At 35.6% G+C, this 10,844-nt stretch overlaps 1 long non-coding RNA gene across 1 annotated transcript; it reads right to left on the reverse strand.

Annotated features, from left to right (window-relative positions):
* Window positions 1-2,197: 2,197 nt before the first annotated feature.
* Window positions 2,198-10,229, reverse strand: LOC117082477. The gene is made up of 3 exons (XR_004436627.1): window positions 9,057-10,229; window positions 8,307-8,383; window positions 2,198-2,486 (listed from the first exon to the last, which is right to left on the reverse strand). It is a non-coding gene; the product is annotated as an uncharacterized LOC117082477 (long non-coding RNA).
* Between the last annotated feature and the right edge of the window lie 615 nt (window positions 10,230-10,844).

A 10,844-nucleotide genomic window follows, 5' to 3' on the forward strand; every position in this document is an offset into this window, starting at 1 on the left:
CTACTTTTAGCATGTCCAATGATTCCAAGCCACTTCCACTTGTACTGGCATTAGTTTCAACTCTCCTCAATCTGTAACCAATTTCATCCTTCAAAAAAAAAAAAAAAAGACAAGATTTAACACAATATTTAAATAATAGCACAACACCAGTAATAGTGCAAACTGTGGTGACCTTGCCAAACTGGATTGATATAACAGGGTGAAACGTGTTAGCTAACATAGAGTGCCTGCAATCATTTTAGGAAAATTTACTGGTGTTCGTGTTCATATGTGGAAGAATTAGACGAATCCAGGGGTCTTTTACAACAATTTTTAGATTCCTACTGTGTTCCAGGATATACATCAGATGCTTTCAAGTGGTACTGGATAATACTTGATTTTGTCAGATGAGGACACTGAATTCTGAGATGTTACATGTGGTGCTCAAGAGCATACAGCTAGCAAATGGCGGAGCTGAGAGTTACACCAAATACCTGATGTATGAACCCTACTTGTTTTTCATCCTAAGTAGAAGTCAGGGGACCTAAGTTCTACCACTTATTTTGCTGTTAAATAGCTGTCACCTCTTAGCTGGCTGCATGATCACCAGTAAAACACTTATTCTCAAGCTTCCTTTTGCATGCAAAAGTGGTGTTTAGATGAGGTCAATCTAGATTTTATGGAAATGTCGGGGACAATACAGCCTGTAGTGGGATTTTCAACCATCTGCCTCTGTTCCAAATGCACGTGTCCATTTTATTTCCTAGAGTCCCACAAACTATTGCATTTAAAGAAAGAATTCTGCTACCATAAAAAAATCCATTGATAATTCATTTTTGCATTTGTTGATCACGCTCACTCTTCAAGGGAAGGGCAAGTTAATTAGCTCAGTGAAACTTTTCTGATCTTCCCTGTTAGATGAAGACACCCTTGCTCTGAACTACCAGAGACATAACTCTCAAAGTATTTACTATGTTCCAGCTAGTAATTTAGAACATTTCAATTCATATGTAGACATTCCCTAAGGACAGAATCTTTATCTTTTTTCTATCAGCTATAAGGCTGACCAGCCATAAATACTACTTGAGTAGTACAAATGAATGAATAAATGGTCACAAAAGTATCTCATAGCTCTGAAACTTCATATATATTAATCTGATTTTCGCACTAGTAACTATTTTTCCTAGAGCAAAATACATTAGTCTTGCAAGTAAATGCATGCTTTTAAAAATACATAATTGCATATTTCTTAGCATTCAGATTTAAAACACAGGTTGACCCTTGAACAACACATGTTTGACTGCAGGAACCCACTTATTCTTGTATTTTTTTCAGTAAATACAGTCAGGCCCTTTGAATGGGTGATTACACATCTGCAACCAACAGCAGATGGAAAATAAAAGTATTCTCAGAACGTGAAACCCTACAGACTGACTTATCATAGTGCAGATTTTACAGGGAGGACTGCAAGAATGCAGTTTGCATGGATTTTGGTGTCTGAAGCAGCCCGGGAATTAATCCTTGCAGATACCAAGGGACGACTGTATATATTTTAGAAAATAATAAGCTTAAAAAAATTACAAAAATTAATGTTAATTGGTTTATTTTTTGTCTTTAATCCATGCCTCTATTGAACAAAAGTAAACACTAAAAAACAGGAAATAAATCTATGTATTTTAATGATCTTGTCATAAGCCACACTGCAGGACATATATTCCAACATTTTCTTAAGATCAATTATTCTTAGCAAACTATCACAAGAAGAGAAAACCAAACACCGCATGTTCTCACTCATAGGTGGGAACTGAACAATGAGATCACTCGGACTCGGGAAGGGGAACATCACACACTGGGGCCTATCATGGGGAGGGGGGAGGAGGGAGGGATTGCATTGGGGAGTTATACATGATATAAACATCATGCACATGTACCCTAGAACTTAAAGTATAATAAAAAAAAAAAAAAGAAATAATCAGAAAAAAAAAAAAAAGAATAAAAAAAAAGATCAATTAAATGTGATCAGGGCTTTTCATTCTGTTTTTCAACACATATGTATCTACATTGATTTCTACATTTGTGTCTATATGTGTGTGCATACATACACATATGTACATATATATGTATGTAAGCATATTTGTATAGATGTGTCTATGTTTCTCTGTCTCTCTCTCTCTCTCTGTATCATCTAATCTATTTATCTTTTGTGGCAGGCCCCTAACACTATTTCTAGAAGGGAATGGGAGAAATCAGGTGGCTAAATTGACCCTGTTTCTATAATTGTATATCTAGGTTTTCCTGTGTAAATAGATGCCACGTGTTATTCCTGTAGCTTCAATATCAGCACTACTGATGGCCATCAGTGCCCATGAAGGTCATTACCTGCTGTAGATAAGATTTCACCTACCCTACCCAAGCCAGTTCTCAAAGGTCCTTATTAAGTCTTCAAGGGTAATACAGGCAGGTGTTAAAGAAGTCGTTTCAAAGTCTTAGAGTCTAGATGTGTGTGTCTGGAGTGGTGGGGGAAAGGGGAAGGAGGCGTCAGGCAGTGGAGTTTGATTCATGGTTCCAGGGTCACACTCTGTTTCATCTTCTTTCCTTTCATATTTGCCTCTCACCACTGTTTCCCTTAACCTTACCCACCACACTATTTCCTTGTACTCTTTATCCAGGGGTCTCCCAAACTTCCCTGTGAAAGCAATCCATTTCTAGGTTCTTTTTACCACTCATGAGTTATAAAATCATAGACTTCCCTAAGTGTCAGTCATTTTTTCTTCTCTACCAAATACTATCTGACTTGACAGGAGAAATAGTCTGACTTTACTGACGGTACGTGAAAGTCAGTTCCACAAGTAGGTTTGAGTGGGAGCATTGTGAGGGGCTTCCACTGTGGTCTCGAATAGCATGAATGTATCTGAAATTCAATACACCTCACAACAAGAGTACTAAGTGATTTCTGAAGAGTTTATCTTTATAAGAAATCTGTACTTGTATTCCTTCAACCAATTTTTGTGGAACTCACTATGTACCAAATACTGTGCTAAGGACTGGAAACAATATCACAAACAAAAATACATATAGACGCCCTTTATAGGTTAATGAATGAGAAATCCATATTTAATTAAGTAATCACAAAATATTTGATAAATTATAATTATAATAATTATGAAAGAGAAATATGTGCTAGGAGAACAGATAATGTGGGTTTCATTGCGTGAGGATGTTGGTGAAGGCTTCCTTAAGGACATGTGGATTAAGCTGGAATCTACTCATGTATCAGATTTATTCTTCTTAGTCTATAATGTATAGATATTCACTAGGCTAAGAGATTTCCAGAAGAAAAAATACTTCTGCAGTGGGAGTGAGCATGAGTATAATGCCAAGATGACAGAGGAAGGAGCAGCTAGAGGGGAAGTCAAGGTGAAATATGGTTCAAGATAATGATGGAGAGAAAAGTGGGGTGCTGGCCATGAAGGAGCTATATAGGTCATGGCAAGAAAGTCTCTCAGGTATCTAAGAAGTTTGTTCAATTTTCAAATGTTTAAACTGAAATGGAGATAGAGATTTCAACTTCACAAGATAACTCTAGTTGCAGGTAGGAATTAGAATGATGCGTGTTATTGGGAAAAAGAAATTGAAAAGTCAAGGAGACTTACGAAGAGGTTCAAATGGGAAAACTGGCATGACTAAAGGTGTTTAAGTTTATATCAATGAAGAATTCTTCCCCCTCATTTTTCATTATTTTCTAAAAATCAGATATGGGGGTAATATGGCTAATTGAAATTCCAGACAAGTCAGGTATCAGTTAATTGAGTTTTTATTGCATTTGCACCATCAATTTCAACGCTTTTAATGAAATAGAACATGCTGTCTTTGGAATTCAAATGTATCTATTCTATTCCAAACTATGTCATCTTCCATTTCTCCCACAGATTGCTATCTGTAAAGCTTCTTTAAATTAGAAGCTTTACAGATAGCAATCTGTGGGAGAAATGGAAGATGACATAGTTTGGAATAGAATGTCTTCTAAAAATAGCCAATAATACGTGTATTATTTGTTGTTTCCCCCAGTGGATAAACTATAACAATTTTGGTGTTGTTGTTTAAGTAAAAAATCCTTGGAATCAAAGAAAAAAATAGTTAAAGCCCTTTTCTCAATGGGTGATATGGTACTAAGAGTGATAGTATGTATTCAATACATGTTTATTTTTAAAATACTTCTAACAATTTAATGGATTATCATCATATAGTAGTCTGTGGTTTTCTAAAAGGCAAAACTTAGAAGTAAAATCTGAATTAAACTTGAGATAATATTATAAAATAGACATTCTGTTATTTTAATTTTGCTATATAATTTGAAAATATCTTAATATATAAAAGGAGATTAACAGTTTTTCTCTGTTAGATGGAAGAAAACTGAAATCAAATTGAAGCTATAGAATTTGTTTTTAGGCTTACAGAGCTCAGTACTCTCATTGAAAATTCACAGCTAAAAATCCTATTTCTCTGATGAAGACAATTGAAAAAACACTATATAAATAAGCTGAAGTCAGCATGTGATAGTTCTACTTGAGAGCTTAGGTCAAGTTGAATGACAGTTGTTAATAACACTAGCAGAACCCTCCCTAGAGATGGAGTACTGATAGCCACCTGTCCAGGAAGGTTAAAGGATAACCCCATCTGGAGACACAGAGATGGGCTTCAGAGGACCCCAAAGTCACCACTAATCCAGAAAACCGCTTCTAATCTTATGAATGTCTTTCCCTGCTGTCAGACACTGAATGTCATTTATTCTGCCTGAAAGTGTCACAAGAAGAAAGCTTGCTATTTATTAAGTCAGTGTTTACATAATTGAAAATATTTTTCTTTCTCCATTTTTGTTGTGCTGTAGTTTTACTACACTTTAGTTACTATCCCATTAGCGGATAGAGAAAATTAATCGTGGAACAATTTGTATTTTTTCTCAATAAATCAGTGTGAAAATAAAACAAAATTTTGTTATCAGAGGAATGAAGCAAAATATGCTAACAAACAAACAAATGAACTAAAACAAACAAAAGAAACCTTTCCTTTCTAGGTGGATAATGATTCAACTTCTAACATTCTTTCACGGACATGCTACTCTATGACATAACTGTGGGCAGTACAAGCTCCTGTTTTGTGATGCATAAAATCTTTTATTTATATGCACAGCTCCCCAATTATTCTGTATGCTCTTTCAAGTAATATCTATATTTTTATTTTCATTACACTAGTAACTAATACAACGACTCACAATGGTAGGAGCACACAAAAAAAGTTTATTTATCAATATTGACTATTTGACAGGCACTATCCTAAGGCTAAAGGATATAAAGTTGGATAAGATCTGGTACCTGTCCTCAAGCAATATAGAATAGAGTCTACTGAGATAGCTACAAACAGAATTATACTAATACACCCGAGATTTGTATACCAGGCCACAAGAACCTGAAAATAGTGCCATAAACTTTAGAGATGGTAGGGAAGATATCCTAGAGCATCAGATACTTGTGTATGGTAAAAAGAAGAACATATTAAATAGAATAACTCATTCCGGAACTGCTAGTCTGCAAGGCAGAGGGATAACATATACTGAAGCTGAGAGAGTTTTAAGCAAGGCTGTGATGGTTAATTTTATGTGTCATCTTGGCTCGACTATGGTTCCCAGATATTTGGTCAAATGTCAGTCTAGATGTTGCTGTGAAGGTATTTTTTAGGTGTAATTAACACCAAAATCAATAGATTTTGAGTAAAGCAGATGGTTCCTCATTATATAAATAGGCCTCATACAATCAGCTGAAAGCCTTAAGAAAAAAACTGCAGTTTTCCAAGAAGGAAAGAATTCTGCCTTCAGATGCCCTTAGGATTTGAGAATGCAACATCAATTTGCCCTGAATCTCCAGCCTACCAGTATGCCCTGCAGATTTTTGATTTGCCAGTCCCCCCCAAGTTGTGTGAGTCAGTTCCTTAAAATAAATCTCCTTCTCTGTCGCCCCCCAACCCCCGGCTCCCACACACATCCTTCTGGAAAACCCCAAAGCAAAGACCAGAATGATCTCAGTTATCCCTGTTGTCTCAGCATTCTGTTTGATTAGCCTCCTCTTTCACTTTCAAATGGATCTTAGATTGGTTGATAAATTATATAAATAAGAGTTCGTATTAAATGTATTAATGAGGTAGAATATTTAAAACTGGACGCTGTGTCTGGGGTAGGAGGATGGAGATGGGAGCTAAATGGAATGAGTCACAGTTTTCTTGTTTAAGTCTCTGGGTGTATACTCATGGTTTTTACCAAAATAAGAAATAGAAGAACAGGAGAAAGATTATGGTTCAGTTAGAGACATATGGAAGTGAATGTGAAACTTCTGGTGGAAATCTCCAACAGGAAATAGATAAATGGGGGAGCTAAAATGTGAGATCGATTTAAGGATCATTAGATATAATTGATAATTAAAGCCAATGGAATTAAATAAGTCCATCCATGAAGAACATAGAGAGTGAGTAGAATAAGGAATAAAGAGCAAGGCCCATGAGGAACACCCACATTAAAATATCAATGGCATGAGAGTTCCTGAAATGCTTGAGAGGTTTCTGGAATGGCAGGAAAAAAAATTGTTAATGAACTTTGTCTCAAGGCACAAGAAAAGAGAGTACTTCATCAAATAGGGAGACTCTCAAACTTTTAGTAGTTTCCATCAAGCAGTAGAAATAGAAGCCATGTTTGACCAAGTTGTTCCATGACAGCAAGAATTAGGAACATAGGAGGGATGTGAGGTGATATTACCTCAGGTCTAGGGTGACCATCTCTCCTGATTTGTATGTAACTGAGAGGTGCTCCAGGACACAAAACTTTCAGTGTTAAAATTAAGACAGTTCCAGGGAAACAGTGATAGTTGGTCACCCTACAAAGGAAAGGCCTTTGAGTGAGTGTGAAAGGGAGTTATTTTGAAAAAGTAAGAGGAATCAGAAAGAAGTTGAAATTGCCACTCTCCCTTCCCTTCCTCGTCATTCCTGATTTCTCTGTATATACAGAATGGAAGAGTAAACCTTCTCCAATCACTTGATGTGTTTATAAGGATCCTGGTACCCTTGAAATAGAAACAGATTTTATTTAAGGCAAAGAGTAGAGAACATTCAGTGAATATACTGATGTCATGTAATATTGTGTTGTTTTGCTTTGTTTGCAATGGTGTGCTGGGGTTCCAGATGGCTCAGTGGAATGGGTTGGCAAAAGAAGCCTATATTGAAAACTTAAATCCAAAGGGAGGAGATAGGATGAAGCTTAGGGTAAGAGTATAGTAGAAACAGATAACAGAAGGGACTTGCATTTAGAGAATGATACAGGATGACAGACCTAAGGGATATTATATTACCTGCTATAGTGAAATTTTGCATTCGAATTCTCTTATAATACTAGCTTTGTCAACCTATAGTGAGGAATCCATGTTATAAATCAAGTCTTGATTATATTTTGTTTCAAATACAGTAAAAAATATCATGACCTTTTAGAGTTTCACATAGAATATTATTTAAAAGATAGACAAGCAAATGGGACTTTCCACCAACGAACCAAATAAAACAAGCAACAAATATCAAAAACAGGTAGCTCGGCTTCATATCTTAGTGAAGCTGTTTTGCCTGGGGTTTGACCTTAGCACTGTTCAGCATCAGTAAAATTTTACACCCAGATCAGAATATGAGAATGTGTGCTTACGAACTGTATTTTTAAGAATTTTTCAGGTTGTGAAAGCACATTTGAGCTGATATATTCAGGGAAACATTGTTTCCCTGAATAAAAAATGCATGGGTAAGTAAAGAAGACAAGAAACTCAGTCAACAATTGTACAGTCATACCACACAGAAATTGAAATGCCATTCTAGATAAAAGCTAAATCTAATGAGTCACCATGATAGTGACTCAGACACTTTCTGCTACCCTTATAGTTCTTTTCTCCTACACCACAACTTCTATTTAATCATGGGTTCTGCTTATTGCAGTTTCTCTTTATGTCATGATTCTACATCACATCACTGTCTTCTGAGTTTCTCTATATTTCTCACACTCAAACTCCCCATACTTCTTCCCCAAAAGGCTCATATACACCGATTGTAACAATTCTATTATATGAGAGGTTTTAGAATTACTACTTCATAACTACAGAGTAATCGAGATGCCTACTTTAAGACCAAGAGATATGCCAAGAGAAGCAGAATGATGAAATTCAAACTATGATACTCAAAAAACCCTCAAAACTATAATTACAAAAAAAAAATGGTTTGTCAGAAAATGCTTTGGAGCTAACTCTTACCTCAGAAGAGGGCATTTGTGGTGTGTGTTTCCCTCAGGTACATGCAGACATCAGTGAGGAGACAGAATGGAGTTTTTCTGACATTTGAGCATCAACCAAGTTTAGTCCAAATGCAATGAGTCTAGATTAATGAGTTGTTGAGTTGTTTCAGCATCTTGATTGATTTGGTCTTTATTTTTTTAACATGTTATTTATTTCACATCAACTTTGTCAATCATTTTTGGGTCCATATTTAATCTCCAACTTGGAACATGACATAGTATTTTGCTTTTGCCTTAGACATCTGCCTTTCATAGATAAGTCCTTGTATCTCCTCTACACTTTCCCTTATATATTTTTTTCACATTATAGCTTTTTCTGGTGTTTAACCAAGAGAACCCAATGAAGAATTCATATTTTTCACCTCAACGAGGTCAATGCTACAAATTCAATACAATATCTTCTTTCTTCATTTGGGTCTAATTTCTCATTCCCATAAATCCATAATCATATTCCATTTGTAATAAACACAGCGAAGTTGCAGATACCTAATTATTTTAGCCAAGATATCACATCGAAAGTTCTCTGCCATATTTTCTATAATCAAGCAAGCAAGGTTATTTTAGCAGCCCCTGCTTTTTTTTGTTTTTTTTTTTTTTTAAACTTCTGTGATTAGCTAGAAAAAAATAAAGTCACTCAGAGCTGGAGACATTGAATAAATAATTAATACATAATTTTTATTAATTTTACATATATATTGTTTAAACTTACCCACAGATTTATTTTCTTCATTTTCAAGACATTTCTTTCCACTACCTCACACATGAAGATAAATTCATGAGATGTAGTACTGAGGGAAGCATGTTAGAAAAGTTAAAATAATTATTCTCATTTAATTCTCAGCAAATCCGATTTAAAAGTAACAATTTATTAAACTTAACTATGATCAGAGAAGGATGCAATTAGCAAAATCGAAACTAAAATTCATTTTGGATCGCCATCATCTTTTCAATTCCACGTTAGTTCTCATAACCTGATCAAGGCTAACACGATGGAATGAGAATCAAGATCCTTGGGGATAGATGTACCCCATGATCTAGCTGATCTGTACCTTTCTATGTGAGGAGACTCATGGCTAGAAAGAAAAAATGGCCTAACCAAGTGATATTGCCTAAATTTTTACGTCCTCCCAAAATGCATACATTAAAATATAATCCCCAACGTGATGGTATTAAGAGGTAAGGGCTTTGGGAAGTAATTACTACCTTTATATGGAATTAGTACCCTTATAAAAGAGATCCTGGGAGCTGGATCGACCGCTCTGCCATGTGAGGTTGCAGAGAGACCACATTTATCTGTGAAGGAAGGAGGCCCTCACCTGAACCTGAACATGACACACTGACCTTGGACTTCTCCGTCTCCAGAACTATGTGGAAATTTTTGTTTTTAAATTACCCAGTTTAGAATAATTTGTTATAGAAGACCAAACAGGCTAACATACAAAGTGCACAAGATAGGGATGCTTTTAGCTGCAGGTAACAGAACACCATTTACACAAACTTAAATAAACAGGCTTCTTTTTTTTTTTGTCTCACATAGCAAGTATATAACAAGGTAGTTGTTGGAACTAATTAAAGGGTTCTGAGTTGTCAGTGCTGATGCCTCATTGCTTCTGTCAATACAGACACCTACAGCAGGAAGAAAGAATGTGAAAGGGCAGTAGTGTCTGTGTCAAGGGAGCAGATTTTCTAGAAAAACTGAAGCAGAAATCCTCCTTTTATCTACTAGCTAATAGCATCCAAAAGTAGCCAAAATATAGCTAAAGGAAACAGATTTGGAAACCTGCATCACAGCAGCTAACTTGTAGAGTCTGCCATAACTCAAGCACATAGAGTTTTTGTTTCTGTTTAGTTTGTTTTTTTCTGGAGGAAAAACAAAGCTCAATTATTTCTGTCCAATGATGCAATGATCATGACAGAACTGATAGCACCTCTAGGTTCATGTTTTTCTCTAAAAGTCAATGCTGGAAAAGTTAACACAGGTAAACAACATCAGAAGGTTGTGATAAAACACAGGGATAAAGAAGCAAAACTCACATGCTGGCTTTTCTTTAGGAAGTTCAGTGAAAATATACTTTAAATTATTTCTTTCTCTAGGTAAATAAGATGACTTAGTAAGCAGAGTTTTTAGCAGAATTAAAACAAGGTAATCCCCTTGTGTGGTAATCCCAGTACTTGGACATAAAGCAGTTTCTAGACTTTTTATTGGAGATTAACTTACAGAAAGCTATAAAGATTTTTCTGGAGAGTATTATCAGCCTTAAGTGTAAGGATCACAGTCAATAGCCCTGTTACCTGACAGAAAAAGGGCAGCTGCAAGATCAAATTTCCTGGCCCTCTCCTATTCTCTAGGAATATATATTATCTTAAATAATATTCACATGTTGGTATTAGTATTCACATTTAACATCGGAAAAATAAGATCCAAGGAGATTAAGTGGCCCAACCATATAGCTCAGATAACTCAGATAGAGCCGATTCTAAAGGAAATGGTGTTTTC

The sequence above is a fragment of the Trachypithecus francoisi genome, unplaced genomic scaffold (assembly GCF_009764315.1).
Source record: "Trachypithecus francoisi isolate TF-2019V2 unplaced genomic scaffold, Tfra_2.0 Lachesis_group9, whole genome shotgun sequence".
In the NCBI taxonomy this organism is placed as follows: domain Eukaryota; kingdom Metazoa; phylum Chordata; class Mammalia; order Primates; family Cercopithecidae; genus Trachypithecus; species Trachypithecus francoisi.